We start from the raw sequence: 22,845 nt of genomic DNA, 5'->3' as shown, positions 1-22,845 counted from the left end.
AGAGAAATGCAAATCAAAACTACAGTGAGGTATCACCTCACACCGGTCAGTATGGCCATCATCAAAAAATCCCAAAATAGTAAACGCTGGAAAGGGTGTGGAGAAAAGGGAACCCTCTTGCACTGCTGGTGGGAATGTAAATTGATACAGTCACTGTGGAGAGCAGTATGGAGGTTCCTTAAAAAACTAAAAATAGAACTACCATACGACCCAGCAATCTCACTACTGGGCATATACCCAGAGAAAACGATAATTCAAAAAGACCCATGCACCCCAGTATTCATTGCAGCACTATTTACAATAGCCAGGACATGGAAGCAACCTAAATGTCCATCGACAGATGAATGGATGAGTTACAAACTTTTAAAAGAGCCCTCTCCCCTGCCGCCCTCTAAGCTGTGTCACACACGTGCCGCAGCTGTGGTGCCAGGGCTTCATTCTAGCCTTTGTCCAGGGCTCACAGGTGCTGAGAAGACAGGACAGGGGAACACAGTTGGTGCTCCAGAGGCCTGGGGTCTGCCACAGGGGACCAGCGGCTTCCCGGGACCCCCTCCTCCAGCCTCGCCTGGTCAGGCCCCGCTTCACCCGTAGGACCCATTTGAGGCTTCCTCTCTTCTTGGAAGCCCTCCCTTCCTGGCTCCCCTCAGTGGTGGCTGGGTCCTTCTCCACACTGTTCTCCGGACACGCACATCTCACATTGTGTTCTTGTACTTGCCCTTGATTTGTCTGAACTCCTATCCCACCTGCACAAGTGGGAGCTGTTCTGTCCCAGGCCTGGCCACAGAGCAGAAAACCCAGCTGTACTTCATGACAGAATGGAGGAAATCGGTGCATACAATCCATGGTGACAAGCTGTGATGGAGTGTGCGTGCAAGAGAGGGGTCCAGGGCCAAAGCATCACAGGGAGTTTTGTGGATGAATAAGAGTTTGTCCAACAAAGAGCAGGGAACAGCCTCGCAGGCAGAGACCGACGCAGTCAGAGGCACCAGCTGTGAAACAGCGTCCCTGGCACTCGAGAACAGGCCCCCACAGTGTGCCGGACGGCCCCTGGGAGATCGGGGAAGGTGAGGCCAGAGGGCAGACGGGTAGGTGGCAAGGCCATCACAGAGATAACTGGGGGTGATGAGAGGAGTCCTAGTTCTGAGGCCGTCAGTGACGGGTGGAGAGACTGTCAAATTACGTGACCCAACGCTTCTAACGTGAGTGTCACGAAGTAGCTCCACGCAGACTCTCCCGGAGAAACTCTCTAGACCAACTTTCCTAGGTCCGGGCCCCAAAGTTCTGTCCTGGAGGTCTGGGTGGGCTTCCTGTCCTTTCAACAAGGGCCGGCACGGCAGTCAGAACACACAGGCGCTGTTGTGGGAATTTGTGCTGAGCGGGGTAGGGGAGCGGATTGGGAGTGCGGGGTCAGCAGATGCAAACTATTATAAATAGGATGGATAAACAACAAGGTCCTGCTCTAGAGCACAGGGAACTGTATTCAGTATCCTGGGATAAACCATCATGGAAAAGAACATGAAAAAGAACGCATGAATATGTATAACTGACTCACTTTGCTGCGGAGCAGAAATGAACACAACAGTGTACATCAACCTCAATAAAATCAATTTTGAAAAAAAGAATCTGTGCCGATATTAACTTGTGTAACCGTCGTAATAACCCCGTGAGGGGGTTCCGCGTGATCTGGTGTAGGACTGAGGAGATGCGGCCCAGAGGTGAAGTGACAGCTCTGGCGCCAACCCTGGGGCCTCTTGAGGTCGTGCTGACCAGAGAAAGGGTTCCCTGTCCCTTCCTCCCGGACAACCATCTTCTGGGGTGGCTGCACGCCGGGGCGAGGGACACAGATGAGAAGACCGGTGCGTCCCCCGAGAGATGCCCGCACTGTCTCCATGACAGATGGATGCTGTGGCTGTCTCATTTTTATTAATAATCGTAGCTACACGACTGACAGTTATCATTCCACCCTTCACGTGAGGGCTTCCTCGGTAAACACGTCTTTAGACTCAGTGCCCCCCCCCCCCAACTCCTTTGACACTCTGGTCAATTCCTTTCGGATTCCGGGTCTGTTTCCAGTCTGGTTTCTGCAGTTTCTCAGAGCTTCCCGTTTATCCTCTGGGAGCCCAGGAAGGGCCTGCTGGGGCTGGGGGAGAAGGGCGGCGCCTTTGTGAGCGCAGCCCCTCCTCGCGGGCCGGGCCCCAGCATCTGCTCTCCTTTGTATGCGAGCCGCGCCCGAGGATGCCCGGCTGCCTTTTGTCTGGGCCGCGGGCTGCCCTCGTTGCCTGGCAACAAGCGGGTGCCTGCAACTCGAGAAACCACCCTCTCTCCTCTTCCCGTCATGGGCGTGCTCAGCCAGAAAGATGACAGAGCGACTCCGGAGTCCACGTCCTCTCCTCCCGGCTGGTCCTCGCCTCCTGGACCGGGTGCTGCAGATGGTTTCCTCACAGCTGATGCCTGATTAGGTTTCGAGGGACTGTTCCGTGCTGTGCCCGGGAACGCGGCCTTTCTCTCTGCGTTGGGAAGGAGGCTGCTGTTGTCTGTGTCTGCCTCCGGGAAGGAGGAGAGAGAGTTTTGGAAGGAATGGTGTTTTTCTCGGCCTCTAGGTGACCAGGCGGCCAGGCCAGGTGTCTGCTCCGTGTCCTGCCGTGAACCTGCCTGGCAGATGGGACCGCTGTTAGCCGGGCCCTCCTTCTGCGTCTCCGGTGCAGCTACTCCAGGCTGGGATTTTCTTAGAAGTGATGATGACAGCTAGTTCTTCTCCTCAGCCGTCTTGGACAGACAGTCACGTGGCAGCCAACCCAGCTGGTTGACATCAATCAGCATGAAGTCATTGCCCCGTTGCTCCCATCTTATTATTATTATTATTATTATTTTAACGTTTGAAGGCGCTCAAGGTACTTGGAAGCCCCGTGACCTAAGGTCAAGGTCCCTCTCAGGATTTTATGAGCCGTGTGACCCTGGGGAAGTAATAACAGTAAAATCCCTCCAGGAACTAAGCTGCGGGCGTTGAGCCCTTTCTCTCCGGGCCGAGAGTTGCGCTAAGCGCGGAGCAGGACTTGCCACACCTGCATCTCACGGGCACCTGGGGCGGGGGAGTCACTCACCTTATCTGCCCAACGTGGTTTCAGTGGAGGATAATTAAGTTGCCTCACTAAACCCAGAGACGGTCCTGGGCATCAAAGCAAGCGGCCTCCCTGGGAGGACTTTGTTCCCTGCAGCCCTGCAAAGCAGCACACAGACGTGCAACGCTGCTGCCCGGGCTTCCATCTGAACACGGTCCTGACTCAGGGTTCACAGCGCAGGCTCGCAGGGGTGTTTTGTCCAGAGCAGGGTAAAGTCGGTACTGCTCGTCTCAGCACACGCTCCTTAGCGGGGCTACCAGCGGCCCCGTGACCGTGGGCGTGGCAGCCAGCCAGGGACAAGAGCTTGGTTCTTACCATCCATGACCCCTGCATCCAGCTGAGCAGCAAACTCTAATCAGAAATTCCACGGCCTGCGACTCTCGTAGCATTAATTCTAACAATGTTTGCTTAATTTTTAACAAAATCTGACACTTCTCTGTGTAAGTAAGTCTGAAACAGCAAACGAATCTAGTTGTCATTACTCCCGGTGACACCGTTTCCTCCACTGTGTAATTTTTGGTTAAGGACCAACAATTCTGCTTAAAAAGGATGTTGGACCAACTTTCCATGTTTTAGTCATACATCTGGAGCTCAGTTATCGTGGCTTCATTTTTTTTTATTGTCCCGGGTTATGTGTTAAATACAAAATATATATGTACTTTGAACTGAACTATAAAAATTTGCCACTAGGTATTGGAATAAAATTGTATTTTCCAAGAACAAGCTTTGATCAAAAGGCAGGATTTTATTAAAGGACTGCAAATATTTTATGGCCCTTCTTATGTGCTTGCCGGAGTGTGTGTGTGTGTGTGTGTGTCTGTCTGTGTGTCTGTCTGTGTGTGTGTTGTGTGTGTGTGTCTGTGTGTGTGTGTACACACGTACACACACAGAGGGACGGATACAGGAGATGTGAGGTAGGGGTGTGTGTGTGTGTGTGTGTGTGTGTGCATGTGTGTGTGTCTGTGTTGTGTGTGTGTGTCTCTGTGTGTGTGTCTGTGTGTGTGTGTGTTCTGTGTGTGTGTGTGTGTGTAGACACAAATACTGTTATTGGTTGAATTATGTTCCCCCCAAATTCATATTTTGAAATCCTAACCCCCAGTACCTCAGAATGTGACTTATTTGGAAATAGGGTCTTTGCAGATGTAGTCAAATTAAGATGAGGTCATTAGGGTGTGCTTTAGTTCAATCTGACTATGACTTATAAAAAGGGGAAATTTGGACACAGAAGCACATACACTGAGAATGTCATGTGAAGGTGAAGGCAGGGACCAGGGAGATGTGTCTACAAGCCAAGGACTGTCAAAGATCACCTGCCAGCCACCAGAAACTTGGGGAGAGGAACAGATTTTCTCTCACAGCCTCAGAGGGAACCAACCCTGCCCACGCCTTGATCTCAGACTTCTGGCCTCCAGACTGTGAGACAATAAGTTTCTATTGTTTAGGCACCTCAGTCTGTGTATTTTGTTATGGCAGCTCCAGCAAACCAATATAAATTTATAGATGATGGATGGATGGATGGGTAGATAGATGATTGACAGATAGATGATAATTAGATGATAGATTTAGCAACCTGCTTTGTATCCACAATCCTTTTCTTGTCTGTTTATCTATATCTATATACATTTTTATTGAAGTGAAATATACATTCAGACCAGTGCACATATAGTAAGTGTACAAACCGGTAACTTTCCCAAAGTTGACACACCTGTGAACCACCATCCAGAATAAGAAACAGAACGTGACTGGCACCCAAGAGGCCCCTCTCCCAGCCACAACTCACCACCTTCCCAAAGGTACTGCTACCCTTATTTCTATCAACACAGATTGGTTTGCTGATCTTGAAATTTATAAACATAGAATTATATAATACGTACTATTGTTTATCTGACATTTTTCCTTAGTATTATGTTATGCAATTTGTCCATTCTGTTGGGTGTAGCGACATTTCATTTGTTTTCATTGCTAGACAGTATTCCCTTGTACGAATACATCACAATTTATTTGTTATTTTACTACTGAAGGTCTTAATATTTGTTTGCAGTTTGGGACTACCACAAATAATATTGCTGGAAATATTTTCGTTTAAGACTTTGGTGCACATTTGTATGCATTTTGGGTGAACATCTGCTAAGGAGTAGAATTGCTGAATTGTAAAGTGTGCATATGTCGAGTTGTAGAAAATACTACCATTTTCTATGAGAGTTTCAGTTCTGTGGGCTCACCAACACTCATTCCAAATGTTTTCTTTCTTTTGCTCCCTTTTCCCTTCTTCTTGCTGTTTTTTTCTGTTCTCTCACTCTCCGTCTCTACTTCTTTCCTTGTCTTTTTTCTTTTCTATTTTTCATGACTGTTGCAATTCTGGTGAATATGTACTGTTACTTAATTTTATTTTCATTTCCCTGCTGAGTTTGAGCATCTTCTCATATTCTCATATGCTATTGGCTACTTGGATAGACTCTTCTGTGAAGTACCATTTCAAGTCCAGCCTTCTTTTTTTTAATAGTATTTTTTTTTTCTTATAGATAAGCAGGAATTCTTCATTTATTCTGACAACTCTCTTGTTAGATATATGTATTGCAAAATCTTCGGCGGCAACTTTGGAGTTTGCATTTCCAAGTTCTTAATAGTATATTTTCATGAAGAGAAGTTCTTAATTTTAATGAAGGAGAGTTTTATCTTTTCCCCCCTTTCTGGGTAGCACATTTTGCATTCTATTTTTAAAAATTTTGCCTACTCCAAGGTCATAAAGATGCTTTACATTTCATGTTTACATCCACAACCCACCTGGAATTTATTTTGTGTATATTATGAGGTAGGAGTCACAATGTATTTGTAAAACATGGACACTCCATTAATTCTGTAGCATTTATTGAAAGATCATCCTTTCCCCACTATATTACTGTTTCGCCTTAAACTTATATTAAGTGAATGCATATGAATGGACCTTTTCCCAGGTTTTCTTTTAGTTTACCTGTTTATCCTTGTGACCGTAATACACTATTTCAAAAACTGTGTAATAAAAACCTTCATATCTTCTAGGACAAGTTTTCAAATTTTGTTATTCTTTTTTGAGATTATCTTGGATATTCACATTTTTGAAACAACTGATGGTATTTTGATTGAGGTTGTGTTGAGTCTATAGATCAAATCACTGATGACTTTCAGTCTCTCCTTCCATGAACATAGTATATCCTTTTACTTATTTAGGTATCTTTGATTTATTTCTATAAAATTTTCAGCTTAATTACTTCTGTTAGATTAATTCCTAGTTGCTGTATTTTTGATGCTATTATATTTTATATGATATCCTATTTGTTTATTGCTTTTATATAGAAATAAAATAGATTTTTGTATGTGAACTCATCAGTGAAATTGCTAAATTGGCAAATTCATTTTTGTAGCTAGTCTGTGGACCCTTTTGGATTTTCTGTACGTATTATCATGTTGTCTGTGAATAAATACATTTTTATATCTTCTTTTCAAATCCTCATACATTTTCTTTCCTTAAAACGTTGGCTAGGAACTCAAAAAGAACTATTCAGTAGAAGTGGTGATGGCAGGCATGCTTTCTCATTACTAATCTTGGGGAGAAATATTTCAGTACATTACAATGAAAAAAGATGTTTTATACAGGTTATGCTGTAGATCACCTTTATCAGATGAAATAAATTTCTTTTTATTCCTAGTGATTTTAAAATCATACATGCATGTTGAATTTTATCAAACAATTTATTTGTATCTGTTAGGATGATCTGCTTTTTCTTAATATAGGGAATTACAATGATCAGTTCTTGAGTCTTAAATCAACCTTGTATTCCAAGAATAAATCTCAGCTTGGTTTGATGGATTACATATGTCATATATTGACTGAGTCAGTTTTCTAGTATTTTGTTTGGGGTTTTTGCATCTATATGAAAGTGATAGCTTATAATTTTCTTTTTTTGTAATGCCCTCATCAAATTTGTCATCATGATTATGCTGATTTCATAAAAAGCTGAGAAGTACTCCCTATATCTCTATGATCTGAAATAGTCTTTATAAGGTTAGTGTTTTTTCTTCCTTAAAAGTTTGGAAATTTTTACCAGTGAAGCCATGTGGCCTGGATATCTGTATGGGGGTGGGGAATAAAGGTTTTTAATTAATAAATTTATTTGTAAGATATAGGGCTCCTCAAATTTTCTATTTATTTTTGTCTTCATTTTGGTAAGCTGCGTTCTTTTAGGAATTTACCCTTTTTATATAAATTTTCAAATTTACTGGTATAGGGTTATATATAATATCCCTTGCCATCTTTTCAATGTCTGTAAAGTCTATCGTGATTTTCCTTTTTTAGTGATATTCTTAATTTTGGTAGTATTTGTCTTCTCTCTTTCTCTCTCTCATTCTATAAATCTTGTCAGGAACGTGACAATTTTACTACTCCTACAAGAAAAACATTTTTGACTTATCTGTCATCTCTATTGTATATCTGGGTTTTATTCATTAATTTCTACTCTTATCTCTATTATTTCTATTCCCTTTGTGTTTAATGGGTTTGGGTTTTCAAACTCCTTGATCATTTACAGGGATTATTTAATATTTAGCCTTTCTTCTTTTGTAATATATAATTTTGAGGCTATAAATTTCCTTCTAAGTACAGTTTTCACTTCACCTCACAAGCTTTATTATATTGTATTTTTATTTTCATTATGATTTAGTAAAAAATATTTTCTAACTCCCTTTGAGACTGCTTGTTTAACTCATAGGTTTTCTTTCAGTGTATTACTTAATTCCCAGTATTTGGCATTCCTGGCTATATTTTTTTTTTATTAATTTCTAGGTTGTTTCCAATGTGGCTGCATAACACAATCTTTACCATTTCAATGTTTTGAAATTTTTTGAGACATGTATTATGGCCAAGCATATTTTCAGTTTCAGTAGGTGTTTATGGACTCTTACAAAAAAATCATATCCCTCTTTTGTTGGTTGGTGACTGCTAATTTAATTTTGGGTGCAATTAAGAACACTTGTGGTCCTTGATTCACTCCATTGGCTTCCTGGAGAAGAAGTAAAAGAACTTTAAAGTTCTGAACACATGTAGCCATCAGCAAAAAGACAAGCTCTATTAGTGGGACATGTTATCAGTCAAGCCAAGTGGCAGCCAACCTGTGAACAGTAAATTTGCTGTTCATCTGACACCCTCAAATCCCTGGGGAGTCTAGAATGGAGGTAGACCTCCTCTTCTTTGTAGAGGAGTGCAGAAGTGTTTTAGGTACTGTAAAGGTGACCTCTCCTTTCTGTGGTCCTATGTCCTCCCATTCATCCTTTCTCTCTCTGCCAGTGCCTTCACTCTCTTCAGTCAGGCTCTCATTGGTCTTTCGCAGAAAGGACTGCCAAGCTCAATGCCAACAGACTCTTAACTGGTCTTGTTGCCTCTAATCTCACTTCTGCAAATAAGATTGTTTGTAAAGTCCAATCACCCACGTCACTCCTTCAAGTGGCTTCATAGGACCTACATAATAAAGTCCAGACATGTTACCGTGACATCTGAGGCCCCGTGACCAAGCCCTAGCCTTGTACCCGGCCTCATCACCCCATACACTGTGTGCACAGCCACCAAATGTTTAGCATAACCCCTCACTGTCACGATTTTAGGCTGGGCCATCAGTGTGGAACACTGGCCCCTCCTCACCAAACACTATTTATTCTTTTTGTTTCAGTTCCCTCTTAGCATCTTCTCTGAAAATTTTCCTAAAGCCCTTCATGGTCCCAGAGTTTGTCCCTTCTCTGAGATCCTATCCCATTTCTCCATTTCTCTTCTGTGCATAGTGTCCTGTGTCCTTCCCTGCCTGACTCACTGGAATGCCAGATCCTAAAATATGCAACCCTTGTTGAAAGCATTTTTCGGTCACCTCGTCAGTATTTTACATGGATCTCTGCAGACATGCTCAATAAATAAATGTGGAATGGAATCCCCTAGAGCCTGTTATTGCCCATAGTAACTTGTAAAGTATGTGTACTTCTTAGAACCAGTTTTTCAAGTGAAATGAGTCATCTGAAGGTCAGGCTATATCAGTGTGATATTCTGTAAGGAAGTCTAAAGCAGGAAGCATTAAGAAAGCAGTAGCTCAGAGTTGAGGATAAACAAGATTAAGTAGAAAGGGAAGTATGGGTCGCCTTCCAACTTAGAAGATTAGAATTTCCACTTTCTGCGTATTAAAAATAAATCTACTATCTGAAATCAAAGGATGTGGTCAGTGAGTGTTCCCTCCCCCACCCCTTGGAGAGCTTTGTCTCTTGACGGTCAGTGTTTCAGAGTTTGCCTCTATAATCCCGAGTTCAAATATATCAGCTGCAGCTTGAGATGCTTGAGATGGGACTTGTAGAATTGGCTGAGAAATATAACCAAGAAGGAGTTTAGACGGTTCTCCCGATTATATTTCATGTCCTTACCCCTTTTGGGAAAGAAGGGGAGAAAACTATTCTATGACATACCATAATGCAGTGGGCTTCTCATCAACGCAACACCCAGGCTGGAAAACTTGACGCAAGTGTCTGATCTACACTTCTTTCATTTGCTTCTTGCTCTGCCAACAACTGCTATTATTTCTTCTCCCAAAATTGACCACAGGTTAGACATTTCCTTTCCATCACATCCCCTCTAACCAGCTCTTGCCTCCATTGTTTCCTGCTGATTCTCAGGCCATTTCTCCTCTTGCAATCACCTTGCATGTGTCTACAGTTATCTTCCTTAATCAAGGTGTAATCAGGGCACTCCGTTCCGAAGAGATCATAATGGATCCATACCACCTGGACAACCATATTTCATTTCCTCTGCCTAACTGTCAAGTCCGTCCATTACTTGGGCTCACCTTATTATCCAACCCCATCTCCTTCTTCTTTCCAAAATGTAAAATCTAGTTCAGAGGTCATATGACATGACGGTTAAAAGTATGAATTTGGCTCCATCACTTACAGGTTGTGACACCGAAATAACCTCTACGTGCCTCAGTTTCCTCACAGGTAAAGGGGGTGTAACCGTATCATCTTACAAACTTATGGTGAAAATTAAGTGATTGTATATATAAAGTGCGTCAAATGGTAACACACCTAGTCAAAGCTATAAATATGAAGTAGATGATGCTTACTGCAATGAAGTGGATCTACTTACTTTTATCAGCCCTGTGTTTGCTCTTTTCTCTGTTTCCATAGAATTATCTGAATTCCGTAGCCTTTCAAGACTGTGACCACATCCCAGGTCACTCACAAAGATTAAGCTGTCCTCTTCACTACACTCTTCCATCTTGTTGGATTAGTTCTTCACAGACCAACATGCTACCAGATTCTTTTGTGAAGGGTCATTTTATGTGTCAGCTCGACTGGAGGTAGGGTGCCCAGATTATGGTTCTTTCTGGGTGGGTCTGAGGAGCGCATTTCTAGATGAGATTAGCATTTGAATTGGTGACTCAGTAAATTGCCCTCCCCTAGTTGGAGGGGAGGGGGCATCATCCAATCCATTGAGGGCCTCAATAGAACAAAAGGTGCAGGACAGAGGACTTTGCTCCCTTTCCTGCCTGCCCACCTGTGTGTGCTGGGGGATATCCGTCTCCAGCCCTCAGACTGGGATTCTTGCTCCCCTGGTTCTCAAGCCTTTTGACCTGGACTGAATTACACCTGGGGTCTCCTGGGGTCTCCAGCTTGCAGATGGCAGATGGTGGGACTTCTCAACCGTCACAATTACTTGGCCAATTCCTCACAATAAATCTCTCTCTCTCTCTCTCTCTCTATCTATCTATCATCTATCTATCCATCCACCCATCCTGCTGGTTCCTCTGGAGAACCCTGACTAATAAGGCTTTAAGTAGTTTATGTTGATCTTCCCTAGCTAAATTTTAATTTTAATTTATTCATTTATTAATCCATTTTCTCAACAAATATTTATTGAGACCATGTTACTAGCTTTACAACCTTCTGTTCAATAAACGCATCCTTGGTTTACCTGTGATCTGTATCTTTATAACATGATAATAAGCTCACAGTCTAGAGGAGACTTATCATTTTAGGATTATGTCATCAGCGCTTACATTTAATTACATCCTGGAAATGTCTGCATTTGCATTTGTTCACTTTTGGTAAAATTTCCTGTAGGTATTTCTTTATATATATATATTACATAAGTAATAAGTATGTGTAATATACTTATAGAAAAATTCCACTCATATATAAATTCCATTCATGTATGAATTGCATATATCTTTCTCTCTCTATATATCTATATCTCATATATTTCAGGCTACCCCACATAGTCTTACCTGTGAAAAATGTTGATTGCTTAATACCTTAGAGTTTTCACTCTACAAGAAGGGGTTTGTCTTCAAAGAAGCTTTGGAAATGATGCAGACCGGAAGTCCCTCTGTAAGATTTACAATGAAAATGGGTATATCAAAGGCTCTAAGCAAGTCTTCAGTAAAGAAATGATTAATTTTGTTTAATTCAGCATTTTCACACTTACGTGGCTCTACACGATTTTTCCTAAGAAATGCAGTGCTAGGAGTTATTATAACTAAAATTCTATCTCCCAACAAGGAGTTATCATGTGATTTTGTGGAATTGAATGTACCCACAATAGATCTGAAAAGATCAAATATTAAATAAATCACTATGCTGCCATGGCAATTATACTATTTGTGTAAATGGATGTATGTATATATGAAAGTTAATTATTGATTAAGCTTATTATCTAAATTCCTAATATTCTGTTTATTCATTCTAGCTGATAGAAGTTAAAAACCACAATGGCATGTTAAGACACATTCCTATAATATTCAAGTTTAGCTTTTTTATTATCTGTCTTTTCCTGAAGATATTAGGAGCCTATCTGATTTGGCTATAACTGAATTTGAATAGTTAATATCCAACCCAAATTATCCATCATTCCCCTGTTTTAGTGCTGCTTTTATTTCACTTTGAATTCTCATGGTAAGTAAAGTGTCCATTCCTTAGTTGTTAGCCAATCAAAAGAATGTATAGGCTTTTACCGTAAATTAGTATACTAAAATGGCTTTTCAGATGTGTGGACATTTGGAAAGACCAATTTTTTTCCTTAGGAAATAATACATCCTTTTGTGATAGACAGAGTAATGGGTCCCAAAGACGTCTCCGTCTGTCTCCAGAACATGGTCATAAGTTATGTTGCAAATGGAATAAAGTTGCTGATCAGCTGACCTTGAGATGGGGAGAATCCTGGATCACCCAGGTGGGCCCAGTGTGATCGTGAGGGATTCAGGGTCGCAGAGATGCCCTGTGAGCCAGGCTCCACTGGCCGTTGCTGGCCTTGGGGATGACAGGGGCCACAAGCCAACGAGGGCAGCCCTGCCAGCATCTTGATTTTAGCCCAGCGAGACCCATCTTGGACTTCTCCCCTGCAGAGCACTAAGATAAGGAATGTAAATTTACCACCAGGTGTGCAGTCAGAAACTAACATGACCCCCTGTGGCTTGTGGGAAGGGAAGTTGAAGGAAGCCGTTCTCCTGAAAGTTAGGGTTGGTTCAGGCTAGTTAGAGGGAGAAAAAAACTACCTTGGTCCATGAGGCAGACACAGGGCTTGATCTAGGTCTTTAGCCCTACAGACCCCTCCCCACCGACTCACGGGTGATCCAGGGACCCCTCCCCATGGGCTCTGGCCCCAGTTCCCAACGTCAGTCTGGGAGGTGGGGAGGAACCAGCTTCAGTGGAGACTCAGGTGGTCCCCGAAGCCCCCAGCTCCTGATCCTGCTTGGAAGCCCCTCCCTGCTGTAGCTAAGAGGCCGCCCACCTGTCTTTGTGAGCTCACCTCTGCCTTTCACCGGTAAACTAACTGGACTGTAAGTTGGCCGCTGCTCCTTCTGGGAACCCCTTAGGTAGCTCGGTCCATTTCTGGGAGCCTCCCTGCTCCCACAGCCCGTCTCAGCATGCGAGCCTGGGGCCAGCCTTCCATTTTTCTGCAGATCCCACCTGATACCAAACACCCAACCGGGGAACCCTGGGTCTGCTAGTTCTGGCTGCGCGTCCTGCCAGGCACTGCCTGCTAGCTTCAGGGCCAGGACGTGTGGTCCAGCCCAATGCCTCCCGGGCTCATCCGTTCAGACTCCCAGCTCTCCCTCACCCCACAAGCCTAACTCCAAACCTACCACCTCAAGATCCAAATGGCTTTTTCTCTGCCAGAAAGTGTGACCCTCACACTCTGACCTCTTTCACTGCCAGAAAGGTCACCTCCTAGCTGATCTCCACACACCCATCTCTCCCTCGCTCCCCCGAAGACCCTGTCACAACTGTGCTCTGGATTTTCTTACCCTCACTCCACCTCTACCAGTCACGTCCTCTGGGACTTTGCTGGGTCTCTTGATTTTTCTTTTTAAAGAGGATAATTTTTTCTTTTTTTAAACTATTTTTTATTGTGGTAAAATATATATAACATGAAATTTTAACCATTTTGACTATACAGTTCAGTGGCGTGAAGTACACTCACATTTGCTGGGCAACCATCCATTTCCGGGACCCTTTTTATCTTGTAAAACCGAACCTAAGTGGAGTCATACAGTATTTGTTCTTTTGTGTCTGCCTTACTTGACTTAGCATCAGCTTTTCAAGGTCCATCTATGTTGTAGCATCTCAGAACTTCATTCCTTTTTATGACTGAATAATATTTCACTATATGGAGGGACCACATGTTGTTTATCTGTTCATCTGTTGATGGACACTTGGGCTGCTTCCGTCTTATGCTCAGTGTGAGTAATGCTGCTACAAACATGGGTGGACAGGGATCTCTTTGAGTCCCTGCTTGCACCTCCTTTGGGACATGCCTCTGATGCGGTAACTGGATAGTATGGTAATTCTCTGTTTCCCTTCTTGAGAAGCAGCCAGACTGTTTGCCGCAGTGGCTGGACCACTTACATTCCCACGAGAAATGTCTGAAGGCTCCAATTTCTCTGCATCATCGTCAACACCTGTATGTTCTGCTTTCTTGATTATACTCATCCTGTGCGCTGGTCTCTGGGTCTTTAATCACTTCCTCTTCCCTGGCTACTTTCCTTCTAGTGGTAAACATGCAGGCTTGCCCTTGGTCTTAGAGCAAACCTTCCCTGGACAAGACTTCACATCCATGCACCCCGTTCCCTGCTTTCAACCTCCCATTCTCAAGTCATTGGCCTTTAGTTTGTTGTTTAATCCAACCGAACATGCTTCTCAAACCCTCTGCTCTAGTGGAACTTCCTTCTGGCTCCTTTTCTCAACCCCCAGCCAGTGCAAGTCTCTGGGTCCCTGCTGCTCGGGGGCTGGTGGCAGGACCATCACGCGGAGCCTGTGAGAAATGCACACTCGACCCCCAGATGTGTAGGATCCGACCTGCATTTGTGCAGATCCCAGGTCGCGTTCTGTGCGCATCCAAGTCTAAGCAGACGGCTTCCACCGACACCCATCCTCTTCTCTGGGCGTGTCCAGCGCTGGCCCTCCGGACCCACGTCTGCCTCCTTGGACGTAGGTTCTCATGTCTTTGCTTGATTACTTCCTCGCCCCTTCTTGTACTTTGATCCCCCAGGGCTCTCTTCTTAGACCCCTTCTTTTGAAACTCAACTCATTCTTCTAGCATGTCCTCATTCGTCCACGTGGCTCCCGTGGTCACTTACACATCCTTGAACCTGGACTGCGTCTAGCTCAGAGCTCTCCCTCGAACTCCAGGTTGTAATTGTATCTTCCAAGTGGAGCTTGGCCTCCCAGCCCCACTGGCACACGGCCCCCAGCACTGCAGAATCCAGCTCAGCCCCAGGATCCGCTCTGCTTTTGATGGAGGCATCATCATCTCTGCAATCACCCTCAGGTCAACCCTGATTCCTACTCGTTTCCTCATTCCTGTTAGTGACCAAAGCCTATCAATTCTATTTAATAGCCAGCTGGTGTCAGAACTACCCAGTGAGTCCCCAGACCTCCTCCCTCTCTGACAGCCACATTGCATCATTTCAGAGGGTTCCCCCTGTGACTCACTCTCCCTCCCTCTGAGGTACCAGTGTAGTGCAGATCCTCGTCTGCTGTCACCTCTGCAGTGGCCTTAACTGGATTCTTGTCCCTAGTCTCAGTCCACTGTGACCTGTGTGCTTTCAAAAAATACATAGTCCTATAATTCCCTTAATTAAAAAAATGCAGTGTCTCCCTATTTCCTATAGACCAAGGTCCAAATTTCTATGAAAGACTTTCATATTCCTTCCTAATCTGTTTAAAGCCTATCATTTTTCTTAGCCTCATCCTCCTGGTCTATGTTCTATATCAGTGACTCTCAACCCTGGCTGTAATTAGAATCACCTGCGGAGATTTAAGACACCAAAGCATCAATGCCCAAGACCTGCCATACATCAGAGACTCAGGGAATGAGGTCCCCGCCCTAGTGGTATGAAAATTAGAATAGGAGTAGACAAGAGTCCTTGAACTTCAAGGGCACACCACTTGCCGTGGTCTCTAGCAGGTGGCATCTTAAGTCCCTACCCTAGCAAAGAACCATCTCTATTTGTGGGGAAACTGAAAGTGAGAGAACATTCTTTCCTTTGCAAAAGCAGCCCTTCTTGTAATATCCATAATGGATTTCACTTTCACGCCAACTTAAGAAAGATGAAAGTGAATGTAAGAAGTTCAGTAAAATATGATCTTCTAGGAATTAAGACTTGCCAGAGGATGCATTAACTTAATTGGTCTCTATTGATAGAATCAAGGTAAGTAACAGAGTGGTCTCCATATGTATCATAAAAGGATATTTGTTGTCTAGATTTAAGAGAAAATCATAAAGTGATGTGTGTGTATTCGTGTGTGTGCATGTGCATGTGCGTGCAAGCATAAGCATACTCGTGTGTGTGTGTGTGAATGTATGGGTGCAGTTGTATGGCTGGGTGGTCTTAAATGCTCTTTTGCATACTTACTTTGCCTCTGAAGCCTGACTTCACTGATTTTTCAACTAGGCACTTTACAAATCCTCAGTGTGAGTGAGACTTCACTGATATTCTGAATAGTGATGAAAACCATTTAAAAAAATCCCAAACAAGTTAAGAGGAAGAAAATGTTTTGCACCCTATTTAAGCAGCTCTTTAATTTGCCAAGATGCCATATTGAATTTTCCAGCCTATTCTCTACATAGTTTTAGGATTTGACTCTTTCAAATAATAAAATATATTATATTGAGCATTATTGTTTTGATAGATTACCATTTCCCCCAATACACTAGCAGCTGGCTGAAAAATATTTCTTAGCCTTTTATTCCAATGGTATGCTATTTCAAAACTTTTAAAAACGATTCTTTTGGAAGAGGTGGTGGCGTTTCTGAGTCATCTTGAATTTCCACTTACTGCCCAGTAAACACTCACATTAAGACTAGGACAGCACAACAGAAATTACAGGAAGAGCATCTGCTACAAAACTAGGTGATAAGACCCCCCATGGCCTTCAGAATGCCAGAGAGGGACCCATGACAGCCACAAGACTTGAGGGGAGTCATAACTGGCTTGGCAGGAGGCGGGGCGAGGCAGCAGGCAGCCCATGGATGTGCGGACAGCAGAGCAAACAGAACCTGCCACTCACTGGAAAGCACGGGAGTCAGTTTCCATCTGTGGAAACAGGAGAAGCTTTGCAAACTCTGAGTTGTGGGTGAGTGCAAGGGTCCCCCCTCGAACTGACCAGCCAGGCTCCCTTCCAGGACAGACTCCAACGTACAGAAGCTGCTGGGGATACAGTCAGAAGTGAGCAGGACAGAGCCAGTCGGGGAGGGGGCGATGGGGCTGGTGAGCCCAGCCAGGAAGTCTCTGCAGGGACCAGCCACACCCTGATCCCCTGATCAGTCGTGAAAACCACTGAAGAGGGCGCTCGAGAGCCAGGAAACTAGAAAAGCTCTTCGAACCCCTCTCCTCCCTCCTGAAAACAGAAGAACTCACCTCCGGTGAAAGTGAGCCACAGAAAAGGATCGCAGGATAATTCCACACAATGTTATCCTCAGACAAAGCAGAGTAAGGAAGAGAATGACATTTCTACAGCCAACGCCTGCAAGACACAGCCATCCACAAAACCTACGAGAAACAAAACCCATGATACTTCAACATGAACCGAATGAGGTGAAGGAAATAACAGAAGATAGTAAAGAATGACGTAACTCAGAATTAGTGCATCTTGGGAAGGTGGTGCCAGTAGTAAGGGATGAAGAGAAAAAATCATTTTAGAAATGAGATCTAAATTAGGAGAAATACACAGTGCCTTCATAGAAGGTGAAAAGAAGGGAATGTTTTAAAATTAAAAAGAAGGAATTCAAGAAAAAGTGGAACAATTTAGACCATAGGCAAAGAAGTTTCAGAATAAGTATAACAGAATTTCCTAAAGAAGAAAGCAATGACATAAAGGGTAAAAACTAAACTTTAATCACTCTTCCCTGAAATAAAAAGGAAAGCCTAAACTACATACTGAAATGGGACCCTGCATTCCTGGGCGGGGTGAACCGCCTCAGGCAGGGCAGGTGGGTTACGTGAAAGGGAGCCTGACCCTGCGTGTGTTTGGTTTCTGTTTATGAGAACAATGTTAGGATTCGGAAACACCAATGTGGAGAAGAAACCAGTGAAAAGAACGAAAATTTCAAAACTCTTTAGTTAGTATTGAAATGTGGAGGTATAGCATTACTGTGGTTTCTGTACTTGGGAAAAACTCACTTTCTGTATGTAATGAATTTATCCAGACACTCCATGCAGGAAAGGAATCACTGCAGTAAGTGGATATTGTCCACTGAGCATATGGTCGCTCCAAAAGTGTTATCCAAAGACCCATCAGGGGAGGAAATGCACCAGCAAAGTAAGATGAGCTTCGCTCTCACGGCAGTAAATTAAGACGCTACGAGGGCAACCCCTGCGGAGGGGTAAGGTCATTTTCCCCCTTAATTAAAAGAAAACAAAACTGTGTGGGCTGAAGCCTTGACTTATACAATTGACATGTACTTCCTGTTTGGAAATGTCATTGGATTCAGGGAATCAATAACGTTCACACCTGCCTTCCTTTCCTGGGACAGTTATTTTGATATTCTTGTAATGAACTCTTATCATTTCATGGTCACGGCCACCTTCACTCTGGCACTTGTGATGTTCCCTTAACCTTTTAAAATAAGAAGCTAATAGGACCATGGGACCCAATGGGATGAAGAATTGCAAATTTTCTTCAGGCGTGAAACACAAAGAAAGAGGATGTATGAAAATTACATTCTAGGCATCTCTAAAAACAGCTAAATGTTCTGGCACCAAAGCTGGTCACTTAGCTCTTTCCGTGTAAAACTAAACAATAAATGTATTGGTAAAGACAACTTGATAGATTCTCTTCAAAGCAATGAAAATTGATAGAAAAAATAGTTTTCTATCTTTTAGATCAGAAAATAGACAAATTTGAACTATTCGATGAAGATTTTAAGGATGGAATTCCCCAAGAAATGGACTTAACTAAGGAAATAAATGTTTTCTTATCCTGGAAATAAAATGGGGAAGAAATAAACAAGAGTTATTTATTTTATTACCTAGTAAGTAAGCAAAGTTTAAAGTCCTATGGGTGATTTTCCAGAAAGGGTATTATAATAATAAGAGGATTTCCAGAGAGGGTGTTACGAAGAAACCAAATGATCAAATATTTGGGGCAGATGGTATGTAAAGCACTCCCATGCCTTGGAACTCCACAGAACATAGTGGTTTCTTCAGAAATAACAAAATGTGCTGCACTAAATTCACATATGTGTGTAAACCTTTGGTCAAATATCAGCTGACCCAGGATCTCCCTGCTCAGGATGTGCAGGTGCCGGGGGAAGATGGGTGGACAGAGGATGGACCGGAGGCAGGGGCAGGGCAGGTGAGCTTGCCCAGAGGATCCAAGGTGATTGGAGGGGCTGCCTCTTCCTACGGCTCCCACGGGGGGTCCTGAGCCCCACCTGCCAGCCTGCTCTCCACCCTGGGCTTCCCTTGTCCTGTCTTGGGTTTCACGGCCATCAGTCACCCGGGGCGGGCACTCAGCCACCAATGCTTTCTCTCGGGCACCACACATAGTTCACATCCTTCCCAAATATGGGAAAGGCTGGATTCTTCCCGAACCACGGGATCGGGTACCACACTCAGGCTAGAATTTGCACGTGATTTGAGATCTGTTTTGTTTTCCTCTGAGTTATCTGAGTAACACTCACTAAAAGCATTGCATTCAAACGGCCTTTACAGAGCAAAGTATTGCATATTTTGAAATGAAAACCTGACAGGAGAAGGCCAGTGGCTCAGTGTTGGCAGGTCAGGCAGGGAAGCTTGGTATCATCCAGCAGGCGTCTGGCCAGTGTGCCTTGTCCAGGACTCAGGCCGGACACCTCGGTGCTGGAGATTCCGTCAAGGACTCAGTGTGTCTGCCTAACTTTAGGTCTAGCAGAGTTGGGGAGATGAGTGGTGAATGAAACACATCGAATGACTTGTACCCTGGAGCATTTCTGCAGAATGCAATGCAGCAGTTGGAGGCCGTGTTCCAGGACATCCTGTGAGAGGGCAGTGGGGACCTGGCCTACGGCTCTATTTTTAATAAGTGAGGTCACGAAGTATTTATATGTACCCTTGGGGCAGCCCTACCACCAAAACAGGGACGTACAAGCTTACACTTTAGTGACCCCGCTGTTCACCAACTTCCAGTTTCATTACATTTAAGCATTTTATTACTTTGGTACAAGGCAGTAGAGAAGAGAAACAAAAGAAAAGAAACCTGATGGATGAAGAAAGCATTTTCTTTCTACCTCCCTCCAAAATTGTCATTTTCTTCATTTCAAAAGAGAAGACACATCAACAGACTTTGTCCATTCAGTCAATGGAATATTGTTTGGTGATTAAGAGACATGAGCTATCAATCCACAAACTGGCATGCTGGCATGAAAGGATTTTTTTTTTTTCCCAGAGTTCTCACATTTACTTCTTTTTTAAAAAAAAAAAATTATTGAAGTATAGTTGATTTACAACATCATGTAAGTTTCAGGTGTACAGCACAGCAATTCAGTTTCATATATATATGAATATATATATATAGTTCTTTTCAGATTCTTTTCTCTTACAGGTTATTACATAATATTGAGTAGAGTTCCCTGTGCTATACAGCAGGTCCGTGTTGGTTATCTATTTCATATATAGTAGTGAGTATATGTTAATTCCGTGTTTATGTTAATTTCGAGGAATCTTAAATGCATGGTACTAAGTGAAAGAAGCCAGTCTGAAAAGGCTACACACTGTATGATTCCAACTACGTGACATCCTGGAAGAGGCAAAACGATGGAGACAGTAAAAGATCAGTGGCCCCCAGGGGTTTGGGAGGAAGAGGGATGAATGTGTGTAGCACAGAAGACTTTTAGGGGAGTGACACTGTCCTGCATGACACGATATGGTGGGTACATACCACTATACATTTGTCTAAACCCATAGGATGTACAACACAGTGAGTGAACCCTAATGTAAACTATGGACTTTAGTTAATAATAAAATATCAACATTGGCTCATCCATTGTCACAAATGGACCACATCAGTGCAAGATGTTATTAACAGGGGAAACTGCCCGGGGTGTGGGTGGTTAGTTATGGGAACTCTGTATTTTCCAGTCAATTTTTCTATAAATCTAAAACTGTGCTAAAAATACAGTCTATTTATGTTTTTTCTTAAAGTGAAGACATACACTGGAATTTCTTAGCGTCTCTGCACTGTGTTCTACAGGGAAGCTTGAGGCCACATGTTCCTTCCCCTTCACTTTCTCGGCATGTCCCTGCCTCGCTGCCCTAAAAAACCTCTCCAGGGAGACAGGAGTGTAGAGAAGTGGATGCCAATTCTGTTCCCATGACTCCTCTCTTGGCCCTCTGTCCACAAGGAATCTGAGTGCCAGACTGGCACCCAAGCACACTTCGGAAGCTTCAAGCCCCGACTCCACTAGGAGTTCAGTGACTGGAGTGAAAAACCAACATTTTCTGCCCAATTCCCAGTGTCGAGTGGAGCAGGGGCTGTTTATCTTTTCCTCTAGATGACTCGTCCCAGGATGAGAGTGAATCACAGGCGTTTGGTAACAGTGTTTCTCGCGTTCTCACCCCAGGCCGTGGGGTCCTGCCGAGGGGTGCCTGGACTGTGCCCCTCAGCCAGCGCCCCAGCAGGCAGAGCCTAGGGCTGACACTGACCGGTCCCTAGGCCACGGGCCGTCCTCTAGGGGCCAAACTCTGTACCAGGCAGGGGACGGACGTAGTGGGGAACAGATCTACCCCCAAGAGACTTGGCAGAAAGGATGAGTCCAGCAACATGGTAAGTGCTACGCAGAAAAAGTGTTCTGCAAGAGGGGTGTCTAGGGCCACGCCTGAAGGATCAGCAGGAAGTAGCCAGACCCAGGGGAGGAGGAGGAGAGGGAAGCTCTCCCCACTCCAGACACTGCCCGACTGGCCCACAGACGCCCTCCTGCAGCCCTCAAGATTCCAGGTGGCTCTCTCCCAGTGCACCCATTCCCCAGCTCAGCTTGGACATCCCAGCAGCACCCGGGGACACAGCGTGCAAGGACCCTGCTTCACACTCTGGTAGTACTTATGTCACTCCAGGGATCTTCCATGGATTATTTTTCAAGGGACCATTTCCAAAGCCCTTTGGGGCAGTTACGTTGCAGAGTAGGCCTGTGGACCAGTATAACCATTCATAATAACATCTAACAGTTCTAACTCATCTCATCACATAGTATCACAGCCAGGAGGGATCTCTGAAAGCCTTCCTCCTTTCTAAAGCTGAGGAACGGAAGCCCTGAGGGCTAAGTCTGGTTAGGGCTTTCCCTACTCCACAGAGCTATTTCTTGGAAGCAAGGCGAGAAGAACAGAGGAATCTTGGCGCGCTATCACGTCATTTGGGTGCCTCCGACCTAAGCAATGTGGTATTTATCACATCAAGGGCACAAACCGTCTGTTCTGAGATAAACCAGTAGATCGCCATGTACATGCACGACCCAACTGTTCTGAGGATCCGCCCCCATTCCTGCGTTCCCGAGTTACCTGGCAAAGAGCACAGGTGCGGAGACTTTGTGGGGTGCGTGACATCCCCTCATTTCCCAGAAGACAGCCTCCAGATCAGTGGTCCCCAGTGCAGCCCTAGATAGGTAGCCAGTGGCTTTGCCACGTGGCTGGAGTGCAAACAAAGCTGAGAAAGAATACGTGTCATCGATGCTGGGGGTGAGTTGATGGCTGACAACAACTCCACGCAAAAGTGTCTGTAGAGGGCAGGTCTAAACAGCGTCTCCAAGACAAAAAGCCACCACCAATACCAACCAAAAAAATACCCTGTCGTATTAAAATACGAGCTTTCCAATTTCAAAATTTTCAATCAGTTTCAAAATTGTGAAGAAGAGAAGCTCTATTTTGCTGCGTGTCTGCGTGTGCCAGTCTTGGTATCACTAAGGTAATATTTTGTCTGTAAACTGTGTGGGCTCTTGTTGCCGAAGCTGTTTTATCTGTGCTGGTTCTATAGCAACGTTCAGAAAGAAATCCCACAGCGTGGGGAGCAGCAGGGCTGGCGTCTCACACGCCTGTGACTCCGGGGCCGCAGAGGCCCCGGCCAGTTGCGCCTCTCAAGTTACAGCCGCAGGGTGGCTGTAGCACTGACGTCACCACCCAGATCAGCAGGGACTTTTCTCAGAGTGAAGGGTGACGCGAATGGAACATGCAAGTGTTCTAAGTGAGAAGGG

The 22,845-nt window shown here is 44.3% G+C and overlaps 1 long non-coding RNA gene across 1 annotated transcript in view; it reads right to left on the bottom strand.

Moving 5' to 3' along the window:
• LOC114487508 (uncharacterized) overlaps nt 1-22,553 on the bottom strand; it is a 24,296-nt gene extending 1,743 nt beyond the window's left edge. Inside the window, exons 1-3 of the long non-coding RNA XR_003682662.1 lie at nt 22,157-22,553; nt 17,045-17,176; nt 11,411-11,511 (exon numbers count right to left, since the gene is read on the bottom strand). This is a non-coding gene — a long non-coding RNA (uncharacterized lncRNA). The remainder of the gene's footprint in view (nt 1-11,410; nt 11,512-17,044; nt 17,177-22,156) is intronic.
• Between the last annotated feature and the right edge of the window lie 292 nt (nt 22,554-22,845).

The sequence above is a fragment of the Physeter macrocephalus genome, chromosome 13 (assembly GCF_002837175.3).
Source record: "Physeter macrocephalus isolate SW-GA chromosome 13, ASM283717v5, whole genome shotgun sequence".
Lineage (NCBI taxonomy): Eukaryota > Metazoa > Chordata > Mammalia > Artiodactyla > Physeteridae > Physeter > Physeter macrocephalus.
Note: the sequence above shows the minus strand (reverse complement) of the source record. Positions and strands in the feature narration are given on the sequence as shown.